Here is a 19795-nt window from a genome sequence, read left to right as displayed (position 1 = left end):
ACCTTAATATGCCCAATTTTACCTCTTCTTATAGGATCGGCTACCTTACTCATTAATTTATTACATATTATTTCCAATAACGCTAAACAGGTATCGCCGTTATATTTTAATTGTATTCAAAAGCATGTTACTACTATTATGACCGACCAAATCGTAACAAATCGCGCGGCGTGCGTTTTTAACGATAACTTTACGCTATTCAAGTTCCGTTACAGCTGTCTTGACTCGTAATGTTACACCGTATCATTCCAACAGCACATGCCCTACCCCATTACAGAGCCTCCACCAGCTTGAAAAGTCCCCTGCTGAGATAAAGGGTCCGTGGATTCATGAAGTTGTTTTCATACCTGTACACATCCATCTGCTTGATACAATTTGAAATGAGGCTCGTTCGACCAACCAACAAGTTTCCAGTCTTCAGCAGTCAAATGTTGGGCATAGACGAGGCGTAAAGCTTTATGTGGTGCAGTCATCACGAGTACACGATAGGGTTGATCCAAAAGCCCATATCGAAGATGTTTCGTTGATTGGTTCGCACGCTGACGCTTGTTGTTGGCCCAGCATTGAAATCTGCAGCAATTTTCGCAAGGGTTGCACGTCGGTCACACTGAACGATTTTCGTCAGTCGTCGTTGGCCCCGTTCTTGCAGGACCTTTTCCAGCCACAGCGATGTCGGAGATTGGATATTTTACCGGATTCTTGATATTCAAGGTACATATTCAAGGTACACTAGTGAAACGGTCGTGCGGGAAGCTCTCACTTCATGGCTACCTCGAAGTTGCTGTGTACCATCGCTCGCGCGCCGACTGCAACACCACGTTCAAACAGTTAGTCTGGGATAAGTGAACTGAATTTTATACAATTTTAGATGAGAAATTTCTTATGATAACCCGCCAGTTCACAGAATGATCAAAAATTACTGTGTGTTTTATTATTTATTATCTGAAATTACGAACTAATAATTGAAGTTTGATCAGGCGATAGTGGAACTAATTGCACTGAGTAGAGCTCAGATGTAAGAGCACAGTTAATACCATGAACTGAAGTTAACCAGAAAAGCTTAAGAATAATTTAAACTGAACACTTGATGTTCAATTTTAACTGCGTTCAAAGTAGTTCGCGTAATGAATAGTTTCGCGTTTTCACTGTAATGCTAGCCGTTACTGAATTTTGAAATGCAAATGTTCATTAATACTTCTTTTGTATTGTTCTAAGTTACTTCTGGGAAGTTCATAATGTTTCATTTAGAAAAGGACATGTAATTTTACACTACACTGTTACGTAATTTGCAAAAATTAACAGTTTGGAACGCACAAAAAACATGGAATGTGCTATGCTGAGTCGTATTTAGTCTACACCGATTTAAATTACGCTTTTAATCTTTTACTGTTACTCATTATTCTTCAACTAGTTGTTCTGCCAAGCGACGAAGTGCACTGCAGTTAAATGGCGGTTTTGGGTAGTTCTCAATTTCATAAGCTGCATTTATTTACCTTTGTCACAGTTCAACACTTTCAATATTTTCCCATTCTTTCACGGGTGGAATCAATAACAGTGACACGGTATGACTGTGTTAGGTAAATGATTGAGGTAAAATTCATTACACTGTTTCTTCGCTAAACCATTATTCAGCTAAGAAAAACCACTGTGCTGGCTGGTCTTGTATAATCTAAAGATGCAAATTTGACGAGTTGCTGCTAGCGCGGTGTAAGGCAGGCTGCAGTGTATGGCAATAAGCTGTTCTTTATCGGCGCTGCGTGGAACTAGCTTGGGCAGACAGTACTCTTCTTCAGTATACTCCCTCTTGATGAAAATGTACAGTGCCCATTTATAAGCACGTAATATGCCTGGCCACATATTAAAAATCCTGCAGTTTATTGCATAATATCCCGCGCCCCGCGTCTGCACTTGAACACTTGTCGCTAGCATCTCCTCTCCGCCGACTGCTTCCGCCCTACTCCGTGCTTACTGGCCCAGCGAGAATCCTCCTTACTTCAAACGTAATCTTTGGCTCTATACATTAACAAACTTCTCTGGCTAGGCAAGCGTTTCTACAAAACCATGGTGACTCTATTCTTTTTCAATCATTAGGTTTGTATCAATTTAAACTACTTTTCTTCCCGTTCGCAAAACTTGCGTTGGCCATCAGGGCAGCCAGATCTTTCCATAATTGAGAATATTCGGAGCATTATGGGCAGAGCCCTCAAACCAGCTCGGGATTTTGACGAACTGAGGCACCAGTTCTACAAAATTTGACTCAATATCCCTGAGGAAAATAACCAAAAACTGTGTCAATCAGCGCCAAGCCGTGTAACTGTTAGCTAATGGGCCACAGGTGGAGCAACGCGTAACTGACTTTCCCAACTTTTGCAACTTTGTCTTGAATGAATCATCCAATATTTTTGAAACTGTATTCGGTTGTTGGTCTGTACATGTAAATCACATCTGCCGATTTCCGATTCTTTTGTGGTGTGTGTATGTGTGTGTGTGTGTGTGTGTGTGTGTGGTCTTAGAGCGTAATAATTGGGTGTTCGGATATTCACGTTACAAACTTTAAGACTTGTAGAAGAGAGAGAGTACGTAATATTTTGAATAAGAACCCATGTCCAGAAACATACCCTTTCCGTTCTATGACGGTTTCATTTCAAATTTGTAACGCGTCAACGTCTGCTGAGGGAAAGAGAAAAGTTTCAATGTTGCTTGTTGTGATAAGATACAGGATAGACAATGTTATGTCTTCTACATTAGACGGTCACTTGATGTCACTTAACGTCTGCCTTGCTACGAGACTTCTGTAGAGACGAAGGAAGATCAGCTGACACGAGTTCTAGCTGCTTCACTAGAAACTGAAGAGACAGCAGGCGGAACGCAAAGTGTGTTCCAGAAAATGTTTCGTACGTACAATGTGTGTAACAACATTAGTGGTCGCCATATGAAGCATTTCCTGCTCGCGTCAGCACTGTCCTGTACGTACAGTATGCTGGGTTCTTTTTTTTTTTTGGAATAATGTAATCGCGTAATGTTTAAGTTTAATACAAAAAAATGTACTTAGCAATAAATGGATGCTCCGTTATGTTTCCTTCCAAAATATTACCTAATACCTATACTGTGCCACGCCTGATTTAGTTCCTCAAGCAGAAGTGGATGAATTAAACCTTTGAATTGAAACCTTACTAAAACTGTAGCGGGAATTTCCAAGCACACTGCATAACAGATCTTAGAGACCAAGAAAAATAGAGTAGTTTCAGCTTGGTAGCGTTCCCTGAAGATGATCACGATGTTACACTTTACATTTCCGTCACCATATTTGATTTTCTTCAAATAACAGCACCAAATATAATCTCTAACTCTCATGCGCTTTTTTCTACTTTTAGGAAGCAGTCACAATGGCCACCATTTACAGAGGAACAGTTGGAATCTTTAATTACAGCAAATACTAACTTTACCGGACTCGCCCTTGGTGAAACTCTCAGCAGAGAAGTAGAGAAGTTTCCGTCAACACCTCTGTCAACTTCAAGCACTGGAACTCCAAACTGCCGCAGATACTGCCGGGCAACGACTCTGGAAGCGCCCGAAGGCATTCTGTGCGTGGAAACGCCACCCGTGCTGAACGCGTGGAAGCCATGTCGTACAGCACCATCGGCGGGGGTGAGTGAGGGGCGGGGGTGCTGGGGATTCCGACCGTGTAAACGCGAAATTAAATTCCCGCCAGGCAGGGATATTACGCCGGGAGCTGTCGCGGAACTGTGGACCGGGTAATATTGAGCCAGTCCGGCTTGTGTGCTGCCTCAGGTGATGGCTCTATAAACGTCGGCAGACTGCGTAATACGGGGTCACAATCAAGGGGGCGGGGGGGGGGGGGGGTGCTGGGGACGCCGGGGCACGGGCCGGCATACCACGGCAACCTCCGGTCTTTGTCTGCAACATAATATATCTGGACAAGCTTTGTGGGCACTGAGGAAACGTAATCCGCTGGACGGTTGTCGGCTTGACCTTTTCCCACATGATGTACTCCGAACTATGGACAAAGGGCAACAGAAGGGTTCCATATTTCTAGATTTCCGAAAGGCATTTGACACTGTACGTGAAATTCGTTCAAATTTCACATTTTCTGTTTTCTTCTCCGTAATGCACTCTGGACTTTCCTAAACACTTTGGTATATAATACATTACAATCAGACAATTGTGAGACCTTCAAATAATATTTTGGATGTTGAAATGTGATTTCGCAGCTATGCCTATACTGCCACAGTTGAGCAGTCTAATCTTGGGAACTACACAGTCTAGAAGGCTGTGAATTGCTTTGTTTTGTGCTTACAGCTACGTCTCAGAAGTTGGCATTACGAAGAAACAAATCAGTCCTCTCTCTCTGATTCTAGTTTTCGTTGAAAGTAGTGTGATTATTGGTAATTTTTGTGGTAAGCTAACTTCTATTGCTCTTTATACGTTAATAAAATGACTAGGCGTAAAAGTAACTTCAAGAAACTTAAATTAGCGGGTAACAGATATGTGAGGCCTGTTTTTTCTTCTGAAGTACTTGAAAACACGTATAGTAGCAGTGAAGAAAACCATGATAATGTTTCTGAAGTGACCACGCCCCCTAGTGCATCGAAAAGGAAAGTAACTTTAGAAATGAGTGACAGTGGTAAAAGAAATGATGTTATGGACAACGCCATTACTGATTGGCCAATCCTTCCACAAGTTCTTTCTAAAACTGTCATTTGCTGTCTTTGTGGTCGTGAAGTTAAACTTTATAAGGATATTGGAGCTAGAATAGGTGCTGTGTCTAAATTAATTATTAAATGTCATAACTGCAAAAACGAAAAAGTAGTTCATACTCATCAAAGTGTCCAGGTAACGAATTGTATGAAACTAATGTAAGACTGTTCTACGGCCTTAGATGCATTGGTAAAGGTGCTATGGCCTGTAATGTTCTATGCACTGTGTTGAATTTGCCAAAACCACCTTCTAGGTATATGAAATATGTAACAGCAATTGGGGACTCTGAAAATGTTGTGACTGAAGATACAATTGTTGCTGATACAACAGAAGCTGTTGAAAAAAAATGAGGTTGACACAGACATCAGCATTGCTGTAGAGGGATCCAGGCAAAAGTGTGGGTTTAGTTCTGAAAATGGTCTTACATCTGCAATAAGTACTGACACTGGAAAAGTTTTGGATTTTAAAGTCCTCAGGAACTACTGCCAAGGTTGTAGAGTGAACCAGAAGAACAAATTACTTCATAAGCAGCAGGGCATAAAAATTATGATGGTAAAAGTGGAGGAATGGAAGTAAGAGGAGCAATTAACATTTTCCAGCATTTGCAGAAGGAGGGAGGTATCAGGTATGTGAACTACTTAGGTAATGGGGACAGCAAGGTTTTCACTGCAGTACAAAACCGTAAGCCATACGATGTTCCCATACAAAAACGAATGTGTTGGACATGTCAAGAAAAGGATGGGAACACGTCTGCATAACCTGAAAACGAAGCTGGGTAACAAAAAAACCGTTGATGGCAAGACAATATAATGTGCTGGAAGACTTACGGACAAAGTAATTGATGAAACACAGGAATATTACGGGAAGGCCATTAGAGATAACTGTGACAATTTAGAGAAGATGAAAAGAGCTGTCTGAGCACTTTCTTTCATCGAATATCACCTGATGAAGAGCCATGTCGTGCTTTGTGTCCACCTCCACCAAACACTTGGTGTAATTATAGGCAAGCTGAATTTTCTGGCACCCTGCATGAATTTACACATAAACAACCTATTAACAGAGATTTGCCAAATACTGAGCTATTAAGGAAGTGTTTACAAGGGAAGACCTAAAATGTGAATGAGTCCTTCAATAATGTTGTGTGGTGCTGTGTGCCTAACGATGTATTTGTTGGCCTTATGACTCTGAAGTTAGCAGTGTCTGATGCTCTAACTTTTAATGGTGAGAGCTATGAAACACTTAAGTTTCTGGAGAAGTTAGGGGTAAGATTTGGACAGAACACAGCTAAAGGACTATGGGAACTTGATGAGCTTCGTGTACATGAAGCAGACTTAGCTACTAAGTAAATGACAAAAGAAGCAAGAAAGAAAAGAAGGAGGCAAGCACTGTGCTGTTGTGACACTGAAGAAGACACAAACTAAGGGCCAGGGAAATTCTAGTGCATAAAAGGCGCAGAAATGTAATTCTGTATAATAATTTTTAATAAAAAATGTTTTATACCTCAACAGCTCTGAACTATATTTTTTGCCATAAATGACCCATTTTCTAAAAAAGGGCTTATAGTATAGACAAGAAATTTTCACAGCATGTCAAGTGTGAGATTCAACACATATGGAACTAGAATAGTTAAAATATCCTGAGTTGTTTTGTTGTATGTTCATTTATTTACAAAATTTTGTCAAAAGCTTGAGTGTTTAAAAGAAAGATAACATTCCCCTCAATACAATATTAGTAATAATTCTAGTTCAGTGTATCTAGAAAGGTGCATTCAACATTATGGAAAATTGTAGGTTGGTGTCTGAAAAAGTTTCCACTATAATGGGTCACAAAATTCGAGAATTTTGCATTGGCGGCATAAGGACATATAATGTCCCCTTAAACCTAGTGGCAAATAATTGGTTCCGACATTGAAAGGTCAGTACCGTACGAACTAGCAAAGGCCACATTGAATTGTTGCATATACCAAACTCCATTTCCTTACATAACTGTATTACCCTGCATCCATAGGTCAACAGCTAAATTCTCACAGCTAGCCACTAGCTTAAAGTCTTACATCCTACCTTCAAAAGAGTGCAACAGCAACTATTACTGCACTCTGCGCGCTCCTGTTTACAATCGATTCTGCCACTCGGGCAACACCTATGGTTCAGTGGTGTGAAAGATGCAATCTCTTGTACATGTGAAAACCATTTAGTGCCATTTATCATGAAATAGACTACAAAATCGGTTCCACGTACAAGTTGAACCCTCACACTGTTTTCTATAGTAAGCAGAACCATCTCTGAAAGTTAACTTCCTTTCCACCTAAGAACCTGAAGACGTCTACTACACTGCAACGCCAACTAAAGTGAGGTTTCAGAGATTCAGTTTCTGTACCTTTAGTGTGATCCAGCCAAATATGAGACCAGTTTCATTAATTTTAATTTATTTTCCAGGGTGTGTATTGCGGGTTCGCTGAAAACATTCTAAGTCGTCAAGATATCTCGATCTAAATGCCCAAATGCACTGAAGCACACACGGGTTATGTTTTCCGTATTATGTTAATGCACAAAGTACATGTCTGGGAACAGACGAGGTGGCGCACTGATTAGCAGATTGGACTCGATTCGGGAGGACGACGGTTCAAACCCGCGATCGGCCATCCTGATTCAGGTTTTCCGTGATTTCCCTAAATCACTTCAAGCAAATGCTGGGATGATTCCTTTGAAAGGGCACTGCGGACTTCGTTCCCGAAGCTGATGGAATCGATGACCTCACAGTTTGGTCCCTCTCCCAAATCACCCAACCAACCGCCGTGTCTGAAAGAATAAGCTTCTGGTTCATATTAAGTTCTCTTCGCACGTCGTTGCATGATGTGGTTTTTAATATTCTCTGAGACATATTTTTTCCTATTTCAGTCAATGTTTGCACTAAATTTAATAACCTATATACTGCTAAATGGCCTCAAGTCCTTTGCACGCGGTTTGATACTCTTGTAGATAGCTAAGTCTTTGTCCTCTATAAAAATGCTTATGAAGTGACAAAATTTACTGTAAAATTTGTAAAAATGTCTCAATATTTCCGAGGTTTCCTAACAAATGTTTGGTAACTTTTTTCCTCAGTTTTTTCTCACTTCAGAATTATCTCAAGTTGCCCCATAAATACAAGGAATCGTCTCCGATGCGGGACTTGGGCTTTGCTTCGTGGCTGTTGTAGATGCCACAATTCTCAATTTCTCCTCAATATTCAAGTTTCTTTTCTTCATTTTACTGCTCCCACCCTTATGATAAACGAGGTGCAGTGAAACTACGTATGCAAACGCGTACCAGGCTGTTCTGTAATCATGTTGGATTGACAGCACAACCTGTTGCCATGTGCAGCAGGTGGATTGGGTCCCCTTGTAGCCTGCCAGGTTTGCGAAAATCCAAGTTAGCCTGCTTTGACCACTATGCTTCAGTACTGATGCACTCTTGTGTTTTCATTGCAATAGGTTGAAGTGCTTTAACGGTTGCGGCGGAGATGGTGCAGGCAGGCTGGAAGGAGAATTTGTACATGTCTGTTTCAGAGAGGGTTATCGTCAGGAGTGCCCCACGGAAGTGTGATAGAACAGCTATTACATTCTATATACGTAATGATCTGGCGGTTACAGTGAGCAGCATTCTGCGAATGTTTCCTGATGATGTTGTGGTATTTGGGGAGGTGTCAAAGATTAGTGACTGTAGGTGGATATCAAAATGGGAATTGTGAAAATAACAAACTTCCCATAGACCAATATAACCTCTGAAACAATTTACTAAGGATTAATCACTATAAAAGGAATAAACTCACAGAGACATCCAAAACATGTACAACTACATCGTTAATAGTCAAAGAAAGATTGGAGACACTGGCACAAGTTATTTGGGGAGGTGTCAAAGATTAGTGACTGTAGGTGGATATCAAAATGGGAATTGTGAAAATAACAAACTTCCCATAGGCCAATATAACCTCTGAAACAATTTACTAAGGATTAATCACTATAAAAGGAATAAACTCACAGAGACATCCAAAACATGTACAACTACATCGTTAATAGTCAAAGAAAGATTGGAGACACTGGCACAAGTAAGGTAAATCACCGTAAAAAAATGCTGTGAAACTTCGTGCCAATATTCACATATGTTTTTTGCAGTTTGGTTTCTTTTGCTAACAGTCGCTCAGAGATCTGAGAGGATACTTATATCCGTTATAACGCTGTCGTCTGTCTGGATACAGTTATTAATACAGTCGTAGTGCGGGTTGTATAAAAGGAATCGGTAGGGGCAGCTGAATCATGCTGTATACCTGCACTACAAGGCACATGCACTGCAGCAACACCCTCAAAAGATAACTTTTACATCGCCCCTTATACAATTAGCATCATTATCTCGACAAGATATCCCTGTTGTCACGTCCCATGCGTGCTCTGTTCCATACCAGAATACACATAAATTTTAAATAGGCTCGTTTAAGGGTGTATGTAGTGCATGAACGTTCATTCATGTCATTATTTCAAATCTAAGACTTGGAAGAGAGATGCTGATGCCACACTATCAGAATTCTCATCATGAGTGTGGTAATTAGTTAAAAGAAAGACAAACAAGTTTCAGCTCTAGGATCTGGCAGTCAGTCAAAAATGGCTCTGAGCACTATTGGACTTAACATCTATGGTCATCAGTCCCCTAGAACTTAGAACTACTTAAACCTAACTAACCTAAGGACATCACACAACACCCAGCCATCACGAGGCAGAGAAAATCCCTGACCCCGCCGGGAATCGAACCCGGGAACCCGGGCGTGGGAAGCGAGAACGCTACCGCACGACCACGAGATGCGGGCGGCAGTCAGTCATACAGAGTTGGCTTGATATACGATAAGGAACATTTCCTCATCTTAAACTATATAATAAGATGGGGAAGCACCTAGCGAAACTCTGTTACCTGCATCAAAACATAAAATCCTTTACGGGAACTGCAAATATGTAGTGGCAAGTTAGTCAAAAATGGTTCAAATGGCTCTGAACACTATGCGACTTAACTTCTGAGTTCATCAGTCGCCTACAACTTAGAACTAATTAAACCTAACTAACCTAAAGACATCACACACATCTATGCCCGACGCAGGATTCGAACCTGCGACCGTAGCGGTCGCTCGGTTCCAGTCTGTAGCGCCTAGAGCCGCTCGGCCACTCCGTCCGCCGCAAGTTAGTCCAGACACTCGCAGACGATCGGGCATACACAATTCGGATGTGGTGCTGTTGTCAAAGTGTAGTGTCCATTTGAGGAGCATCCAGCTGCAGGTGTTGTTGGCTTGTGACGTTGAAGTGAAGAGTGTCCGTTTCACCGATCTAAGGTTTGTGTGCAAAAGGTGATCAACGTTCGTGGTTTAAAATCGCGGTTTCCCTTGGTAAAACTGCATCAGGATGTTATGGGGTATTACGTGAAGCCTGTGGCGAGACTGAATTAGCATGTAAGTAGCGCGTGGATCAAGGCGTTTCGTAGGGTTCGGAAAGAGACAGCGGATTTGCAAGACGTACGTCTGCAGTCCTTTCCTCAAGATCAAGCTGACGTAGTGAGTGGTCTCGTTCGCGTAGACCAGGGATCCCCAAACTATTTTGGACAAGTGACCCCATTTCCAAAATTAACTGTTACCTCAGACTTCTATGGGCCAATTACCTACTTTTAAGATCAGCCCCCATATTCATAATGGTCCGCTTATATAAAACAGCTACTACAGAGTGTTATTTTTCATTCTGACTTACGTCAATAGAAAAAGACAGAGTGAGAAATAGCAATGCTTTAAGTTAGCAGACTGTTACGAATAAGGGGGGCTATCTTTAGTCGTCGACCCCCAAAATCAGTTTTCGTTTATGTCGACCCCTAGAAAACCGATATCGACCCCAAGGGGTCGATATCGACCACTTTGGTAATCCCTGCCGTAGACCATCGACACTCGTAGAGGCTGATCTCAGTCATCGAACTGTGTGGCACATACTGACGAAAGGTCGTAACATGAGGAAAACTGTGTGCCACTGGGTTCAACATCGACTCATTGAATCACTGAAATGGCACCGGTATGGACTGGCTGATAACCATCTGCACAGATACCGCATTTCTGCAGCATATTGTCGCCAATGATGAGACGTGGGCACTCGGCCACGAACCTACGAGCCTGAATTAAAGGGTGTTATCCTCACGCTTCCTGTGTCTGGGGGACTAATCATCATTTTTGTGCGATTTCTGGAGGGACGTCTAAGTATGGTTATGTGGCACGAACGTCCACGTTTACTGCGAGACTATAACCCTATCGTATTCCATGAGAACGCAGATTGTCATATTGCTAACAACGCCAAGCTCCTATTGCAACTGTGGCATCGGGAAGTCTTGGAACTCATCACACAGGAGATTTTGTGAATTCAACCGATGTCAGTAGTTAAGGAATTCCCTACGAGGCCGCCTCACGTGGCATCCGTAATCCGCGCAGTAGGGCGCTCCGTCGCTGTCATCAGCAGAAGACGCCTTGCCAACGGTCCCCAACGGCTTTCTGCCATTTTGCAGAACTGGTGACTACACTGAAGGAATGTAATGCAAATGTACTTGTTAGTACAGTAAATATTGCGTTGTATCAATGCTGCCACTACTTTATTTACACTGCAGCCTTGATGCCAGGGCAGCCACAGCCTGGAAATATCACTTTGAAAAGATAAGAGCGCTTTCGCTGTAAGACCTACATTTCTAAGCACAACCGGTTTCACAGAATTTTAACTGCATCATGTGGTGCAATATGTAAGGCAGCAAGAAGACATAATTAATTTCATTAATGTTTTCTTGCTACGTTACATGTGTGTTCATCTACCAGTTGGGGCATATTGCACGTGATGATGCACCCAAAATTCTGTGAAACTGGGCGTGCCTATACTTAGGGGACTTACAGCTGAAGCGATGCTATCTTTTCCAAACATTATTTATGCCCTCGTATTTATTTAATCAAATATTAATACAACTTAAATTACTGGATTCTTACATCAGTGAAGAATTAAATTCTAAACAATTGAAGTAAGCAGAAGAAATGGGCACGTTAAGTTCCAGGAAGTCAGCGTCTATCACTTCATTGTAACACTAGTGAGCTCAGAGCCACACGATACAGATTACGGTAACACATGTATCTAGAGGAAACGTTTCAGAGTATCACCTTTAGTCCAGCACAGCTCACATTCACGTGGCAGAACTGCAGGATAAAGCGAAGAATTCATCATAGGCCAGCTGAGAGATGTGATATCTCCACCTGCTCTCTCGCCGGTTCTATTGTCACCCTCTGGGATAGCCAACATCCGAGTCCGGCAACGTAGTTACGTGTTGTAGTTACTACCACTTGTGGCGGGGACACTAATCTTACGATGTCCATTGTCTCTGCCACCAAAGTGCTTTCGTCCGTTGTTGATAAATGTACAGGGAGATTCACGAAGATATGGAAATACTGTAATATGTTATTCTACAAGTGAATCTAAAGAAAACAGTTTATACAAACAAAGGTCCTAAAATTTTTAGTTACGGAGTTATGGTTAATAAAAGATTTCGCCTGATTTTTAGAACTTCGCTAATATGAAGCCATCGAAAAACTGTACAATGTTAAAATAAAGCACAATTTCGATTTATTTTGTTGTTATTGGCCTGGTGAATCTAATTAAAACATGTGCTGGACGTGTATCTTCAGTAGTTTTCCAGAACATTCATGTGTGCTATGGTATTAATGAAAGCAGATTATCTGACACATTCGTACAGCTTCACTTAACGTTATTACCATCATTTTTCCAGAATTAAATTCTCTGCAACTTCTGTTGAGAACTTTGCGAAGTTGTGTGGAATTTAAAAACAAATTAGGTCAAGTAGTTAATAAAATAAAAATTTTACGAACTTACTTCTTTGCTTCTCTGGATGTTCTGAAAAACTACTGCAGGTACACATCTGGGTCATATTTTATTAGATTTACCAGATCAATAACGACCAAATAAATGGAAATCGTGCTTTACTTTAACCTCGTACAGTTTTGCGATGGCTTCGTATCAGCGAAGCTCCTAAATTTCCGGTAAAATATTTTATCAGCTGTTGCTCCGTAACTAAACATTTGCAGACCTATGTTTATATAACTTTTTTCCTTAGTTTTACTTGTAGAATAACACATTAAAATATTTGCATATCTTCATGAATCACCCTGCATAAGAACGATTAATCTAATTACTTAATATATTCCACTCTAACAGCTCATTGACATAATTTTAAATGTGGCTTCCAGAAATATTAAGCGCTGCAACCTGCTGAACTATCTGTCATTGGCTGTGTGCATAGCGAAGACCACTGGCGCCAATAATTACCTGTTGCCAGTAGTCCTTACCAAAATGGGTCGGCACTTCATCAGAAGGGTCATCTAGCAACTGTAGATTCACGGAACTGTTTCCATAACATTGAGTTAATTGAACCAACTATGGTTATCGTCCTGCCAAGTAAAATTTTTTAACGCAGTGTGAAATATTTCTTACGCCTCTTACTTGAGGAAGTCATACTACTTCCCGATTTCTAACTTTTCATGCACTTTCAAACAACACTTCAAACACAAACTGACCACGACATGCCTCCTCACCCAACAGGACTGCTAGCCGATCCTCGATTTTTCAAGCTCACGGAATCTTCTAGAAATTGTTTTATCACTCAGACAATTCAATTAATCAATCTCAGAAGCAGAATGCATCCATTTACACTAGTCATTTCATACATCCACCCATAGTACTTATCAGCTAGGTTCTGCTTCCCATCAAGACTACTCGCAAGGCTACTTCCGACACGTGCTGCAAAAAACACCAGCATTCATTGGAAAGTCGCATATCCTCAAGCCAGTAGGTAGCAGGATCCCACCACGAATGGCTTGGATTAATTACGGAAAGACCGATAGATAGTCTCCAGGCTGGACGAATCCCCTTCCACCACATACTACAAACAGGCTGTAGCATCCCAGACAGACAAAGGACGAGGTGTTGAAGTTGTTAGACTCGTAACAACAGACCACCCTTTCAGCAAGTCCAATGCAGTGTGAATTTAAATCTGGAAGTATGCACACGATGCCTTTGATAGTGGAAAGACCACACAAAACTAATAGAAGGAAGGGCTAATGCTTCACTTTCGTAGGAAGCAACCGTAGTAAGAAGCAATCCCATGAAGTGTAGAATAGTCCGCAGCTCGCGGTCGTGCGGTAGCGTTCTCGCTTCCCACGCCCGGGTTCCCGGGTTCGATTCCCGGCGGGGTCAGGGATTTTCTCTGCCTCGTGATGACTGGGTGTTGTGTAATGTCCTTAGGTTAGTTAGGTTTAAGTAGTTCTAAGTTCTAGGGGACTGATGACCATAGATGTTAAGTCTCATAGTGCTCAGAGCCATTTGAACCATTTTGAAGTGTAGAATGCCCACAATCGACGTAGCTCGCAAATTCTTACTATAATACTGCTCGTCAGTGTGGGACTTGCAAAAGATCAGATTGACAGAATAAGCAAAGAAGATCCATAGGAGTGAAGAACGTTTCATATCAGGTTAGTTCAGTACATGAAATGAAATGAACGTATGGCACTGATAGCTAGGCGTGGGGGCCAGACTAGAACGATTGTCAAGATACGGCACTTTCCAGTTGACTCTAAACTGGGTAACTTGCATGTCGATGATGAAATGATGATGACGACAAGACAACTCCCAGTCCCCGAGAGGAGAAAATGGCCGACCTCGCCGGGAATCGGAAACGGGTTCGCTGTATGGCAATCAGACGCACTGACCACTCAGCTCAGGAGGTGGGCCATATACTAAAAGCCAAGTGCCGTGGAGATCCTCATCCAGATCCAGTGGTAGACGCTAAAACTACGCACATTTCACGAAATGACTCTTAAGGCATGTTTGAAGCCATTCGAGGTCGCACGCACGATGAACAACGATCGGTCTTCCTGCGCTCCATTCACAAATACAAAGGTTCAGTTGAACACGAAGCACAGTCTGCCACATACCACTTGCGGAGTACAGTGTAGTAACTTGGCATAGCGAGTTTAGTTCGTTCCAGAATATTACTCGTAGTGCCAAATACGAATTAATTAATGTAAAATACGATAATGAGTTCCATGCAGAAAATGTAGTAAAAATTTTATCTTATTCATGTCATTTATTGAAAGAAAATTATACATACACTATTATCTACTTTATTATTCACGATTCATAACTAATTCTCTTTATTAAGAATCTATCTATTGTTATTTGTTTCTCCCGACGCTTCTACAGCTGGCGAAAATGCAACACAGCACTATCGTCAAATAAATTCGTAGCGCAGGTAGCCAGTGCTTTATTGGTGTAACGACTTTCAATGAGATCACCGCCTCATCCTCCTCCTCTTCCTCTTCATCATCTTCCTCCTCCTCTGAAGAACTCCTCTCCACAACTTCCTGCTGACACTCAAACTTTATAAGCTCTTCTATGGTCATTTCTTGGCTGTGGTCTTCTTCAAGTTCATCGATATCATTGTTATCCACTGCTAGACCAATGCTCTTAGCCAAAGACACAATCTCATTGAATACAGGCTTCACAGGTTCTGGCTCGAATGCCTCAGTCACATTCGACAACGCACTCAGGCCAAAGCATCTTCCAAGCAGAACTGAGAGTTCTCTTGATAACTCCTTCCCATGCCTTTTCGGTCATCTTGATTCAGGCGTCTTGATTCAGGCATCTTGAAGAGATATTTCTAAAACTCTCTGAGAGTGAGATTGATACCTTCAGTCAACTCCGAAAGTGAGACTGATAGCTTCAGTCAACTCAAAGCAATGCTCGAGGAGTGCTTTAGTCCAGAGCTTCTTAAAATTAGAAATAATCTGCTGGTCCGTAAGTTCTAGTTACGGCGTGGTGTTTGCAGGGAGAACCTGGATCTTGATGAATTGAAATTCATCAAGGAGGTGGTTTTGTAGACCTGCGGAATGGGCAGGAGCGGCAGATCCTTCTCAAGCAAAAGTTTTTTCACCGTAGGACATAAAACTTCTTTGATCCAATCACAAAAAAAGATCATGTGTTACCCAAGCCTTGTTGTTACACCTCCGTATCACATTTTACTTGTTCTTCTGGACTTTACACTTCTTGAAAGCTCGTGGAGATTCTGAATGGTAAAAAGCAGAAGTTTAATTTTCAAATCGACGCTTGCATTGGTACAGAATTGCAGTGTGATATGGTCTTTCATTAACTTTTGACTGGGCATTGCATTCTCCTCTCCTTCGGCACCTTTTTCCAGAACAAACCGTCTCGTCACCCTCAGAATCTACGAGCATCTTGGAGTTGCTGATGAAGTTCTCTGCTGCCTTTGTGTCGCAGCTGGCTGCTTCGACGTGCCTCACAACGCACGGTTCTTCTCTTAAACTTCTCGAACCACCTAGGGTTTTCCTTAAACGCTTCTGCGACCGCTCATCATCCTGACGTCTTCTTAACGAGGTTGGCGAAAATCACTCTCCCCTAATCACAAATGATGTTCTCGTTAAAAGTGTCGCCTTACAATAGATTTTCATTTATCCGTATAACGAGCAATCTTAAGATATCGTCCAGACTACGAAACAGTTGTTTAGATCCTCTTGTGACTCCCTTTAAAGCATCGGTCTCCTTAATCTAGTACTTGTTCTTGAGGATAGCGTGAATAGTTGACGCAGCCGATTGTTTGTGCGTGCTAAAACAACAGCGCTCACATCACGTTAAGGTCATATTCTTGCGGCTTTATCTCCGGGGAAATTTCTACGTAAGTTATTAAAATTTGCATACAAAAAACACTGTGCGAACAGAAGTTCAGAAAGTTGTATGATCACAAGCTTCGCTAATATGGTAGCAGAAAGAGCGATAATCCCATACTGCTGTACGTAATAGAGACATTGTTCATTTGCCGCTGCCGACAGTGGAATGCGTTCATATTTTTGAACATTTCCCCAGCGTCAGGCGAACAGCTGGTGACGTCACATTCTATCGTCATCACTCATTATGTGGAACGTGGCTCGTTAAGCGAGTAATTTCTTTTATTTCTTCTCGTCATGCTAATTGCGCATCATGGAGGTGCTCGTTAAGCGAGGTTCCAATGTATTGGTGTAGATGTAAATATAGTAGCAGCACAGTGGGCGCTTATCATTCCGTCAGCAACATCACACCTTGACGTTTGTCACCCTCACACGTGGATAGTAGTTTGGGGCACATTTATGACCACTCGCAGCTCGGCATTTAGGAGTGCCACAACCCATAATCTGCATCTAGATGGTAAACTACACGTCCAAGTACACGTGACAGCGAGACGCATAGGGTTTCGTCATTTCTAAGACGTTGGGTGACCCGTGCTTGTCGAATTGCAGCTGTCGAATATAATTCAAAAGAAACGTGGTACTTAGGCTAAGAAGTAGAGGCAAGGTCACAATCATATTCCGTTGATTTAAACGATGCTAGACAGCTACCTAGTTGACTGGTTAAATAATGTAGCAATGGATAGTGGGATACGATATTGGTTATCTTAAAGGACAACGTATTATTTATGGCTTTTTGAGCGATATTATCCACTGCCAAGTCCCATTTCGTATTGAGAATGAAAAGTTAGTTGATGTATGACGTAACTGAAGTAACTTGCAGACAGTCATTCATTTACTAATGTTTCTTATATCAATACGCCTCATTTCATTGACAGATTGGTATCATTGACAGACTTATTTATGATTCTCTCAGTAAGATGTTACACAAAATACTGAGATTTCTAAGCAATACCCACATTATTCACTAACCTTACTGCAAGGATGAATATGTGATGTTGCAGTGCAATTTCACTGCGCCGCTACCAAGGATATTAAACAATGGATATGTCGATAACAGGGTAAAGAGTCTTTGCGTATTTCTTTCCATGTACTCCGCTGGACAGCAATTATGCCTTGCAGACAGGTAACTTAAAAAAATACGAGGAGGTCAGTATTTGACAGACGTGTCGTTCTGCTATTAGAAGCCGGTTGGGGTAGTTGGCGAATAACTCGACATTTGAACAGCAGCAATGCCACTGTTAGACGATGCTGGCAGGAATGGGTGTACCACGGCCAACACAGCAGCGTCAGTATGGAAACGGTCGGCCCAGAGAGTCGACAGAAAGTAAGGCCCGAACATTCATCACAGAGGAACTCAGAACCCCGGATCCATGATATTCACTGACCCGACGTGCAATTTGTGCTTCTGTGACGTTAAGGATCACTAATAGGCGGCTCACAAAGAGCGGCTCAACTCATGGCACCCCTTGCACCGACTGCCACTGCCATTTGTACACCAACAAGCTCGTTTGCACTAGTATCGGACTAATCGGGCTTGGACTCTCATTGATTGGACCGTAATTGCCTTAGTGATGAGTCCCACTTTGAACTGAAGCACGATAACCAACGGAGGCGGATCTGGAGACGCCCTGGACACCGGTGTGACACCAACCTGACTATTCCTCGCTATACGGCCTGACAACAAATAGCTTCGCTCTGGCGTGCCATTCCATTTCACAGTAAGGCCCTTTGATTGCCGTCCGCAGCACCCTCAAAAAAAAAAAAAAAAAAAAAAAAAAAAAAAAAAAAAAAAAAAAAAAAAAAAAAAGAGGTTCAAATGGCTCTAAGCACTGTGGTACAACATCTGAGGTCGTCAGTCCCATAGACTTGGAACTACTTAAACCTAACTAACCTAAGGACATCACACACATCCGTGTCCGAGACAGGATTCGAAGCGCGACCCTAGCAGCAGCGCAGTTCCGGACTGAAGCGCCTAGAACTGCTAGGCAACAGCAGCTGGTCGGCAACCTCTCATCACAGCGCTACGTCGTCGACATTATAGGCCCCTTTCCTGTGGCCCTTTATGGCAAGTCATCCTTGATTTTAAACAATGCCAGCCCACACGTGGAGATAGTTTCTGCTGCTTGTCTTCGTGCTAGTCAAACAATACCTTGGCCAGCAAGATTGCCGGGTCATTTACGCTGGTAAAAAAGTAACTTCCAATTTTGACGACCAGGTTCAAACCTGGTGCCGTGAATGCAAAAAAAGACGTAGTGTAATGTTTCCTAATCTAATTGATTAAAAATGGGACGTGGGCATGAAAGGTTAAATATGTGAGAAAGACTTAACGTTGGTTTCATAACTAACCACTGCTTAAACAGTTGCTTGAGCTTTGGAATTGTCGACAAGATGCTGTACAGCACCAAATTTGCACCTGGTAGCCAAAATTTTTTCCAGGGTAAATCAGATCCGCATTAACGCGTTCGCATATCAACCAAGTTCCCAATCATGCCATAATTATAGCCCATAGTGGATCTACATGGATAAGCACTCCGTCTTCAGGCCAAGAGTGGCCTACCGGTACCATCCGACCGCCGTGTCATCCTCAGAGGATGATGCGGATAGGAGGGCCGTGGGGTCAGCACTCCGCTCTCCTGGTCGCTCTTCACCGACGCCGCTACTGTTCAGTCGAGTAGCTCCTCAATTGGCATCACGAGGCAGAGTACACCCCGAAAAATGGCAACAGCGCATGGCGGCCCGGACAGTAACCCATCCAAGTGCTGACCACGCCCGACAGCGCTTAACTTCGGTGATCTCACGGGAACCGGTGTATCCACTGCGGCAAGGCCGTTGCCATATTTCCATAGATAACTCCACCTTAACTGTAACCATTTACCGGTTTCAGTCCCCTTCGGATAACTGCTTCGTAATGTGATGCCCTTCCATAATTTTTTATTTTGTCTTAGAGTGTGTGTGTTAGCTCCGTAACAAATTCTTTGGTACGTTGACGACGGGAATCCGTCATTACCGTGCCGCGTACTGTAGGCTGCCGAGAAGAATCTATGGGAGACCGCTTCACAACAGTCTGCTCTGGAAAGCCACGCGCCACGCGTTACCGCATTCTTGTTGTTGTTGTGGTCTTCAGTCCTGAGACTGGTTTGGTGCGGCTCTCCATGCTACTCTATCCTGTGCAAGCTTCTTCATCTCCCGATACGTACTGCAGCCTACGTCCTTCTGAATCTGTTTAGTGTATTCATCT

General features: G+C 42.4%; 1 pseudogene; it reads right to left on the bottom strand.

Annotated features, from left to right (window-relative positions):
- Window positions 1–19273: 19273 nt before the first annotated feature.
- On the bottom strand, window positions 19274–19391 carry LOC124558233 (annotated as a pseudogene).
- Between the last annotated feature and the right edge of the window lie 404 nt (window positions 19392–19795).

The sequence above is a fragment of the Schistocerca americana genome, chromosome 1 (genome assembly GCF_021461395.2).
Source record: "Schistocerca americana isolate TAMUIC-IGC-003095 chromosome 1, iqSchAmer2.1, whole genome shotgun sequence".
Classification (NCBI taxonomy): domain Eukaryota; kingdom Metazoa; phylum Arthropoda; class Insecta; order Orthoptera; family Acrididae; genus Schistocerca; species Schistocerca americana.
This window is presented reverse-complemented; position numbering and strand designations above follow the sequence as displayed.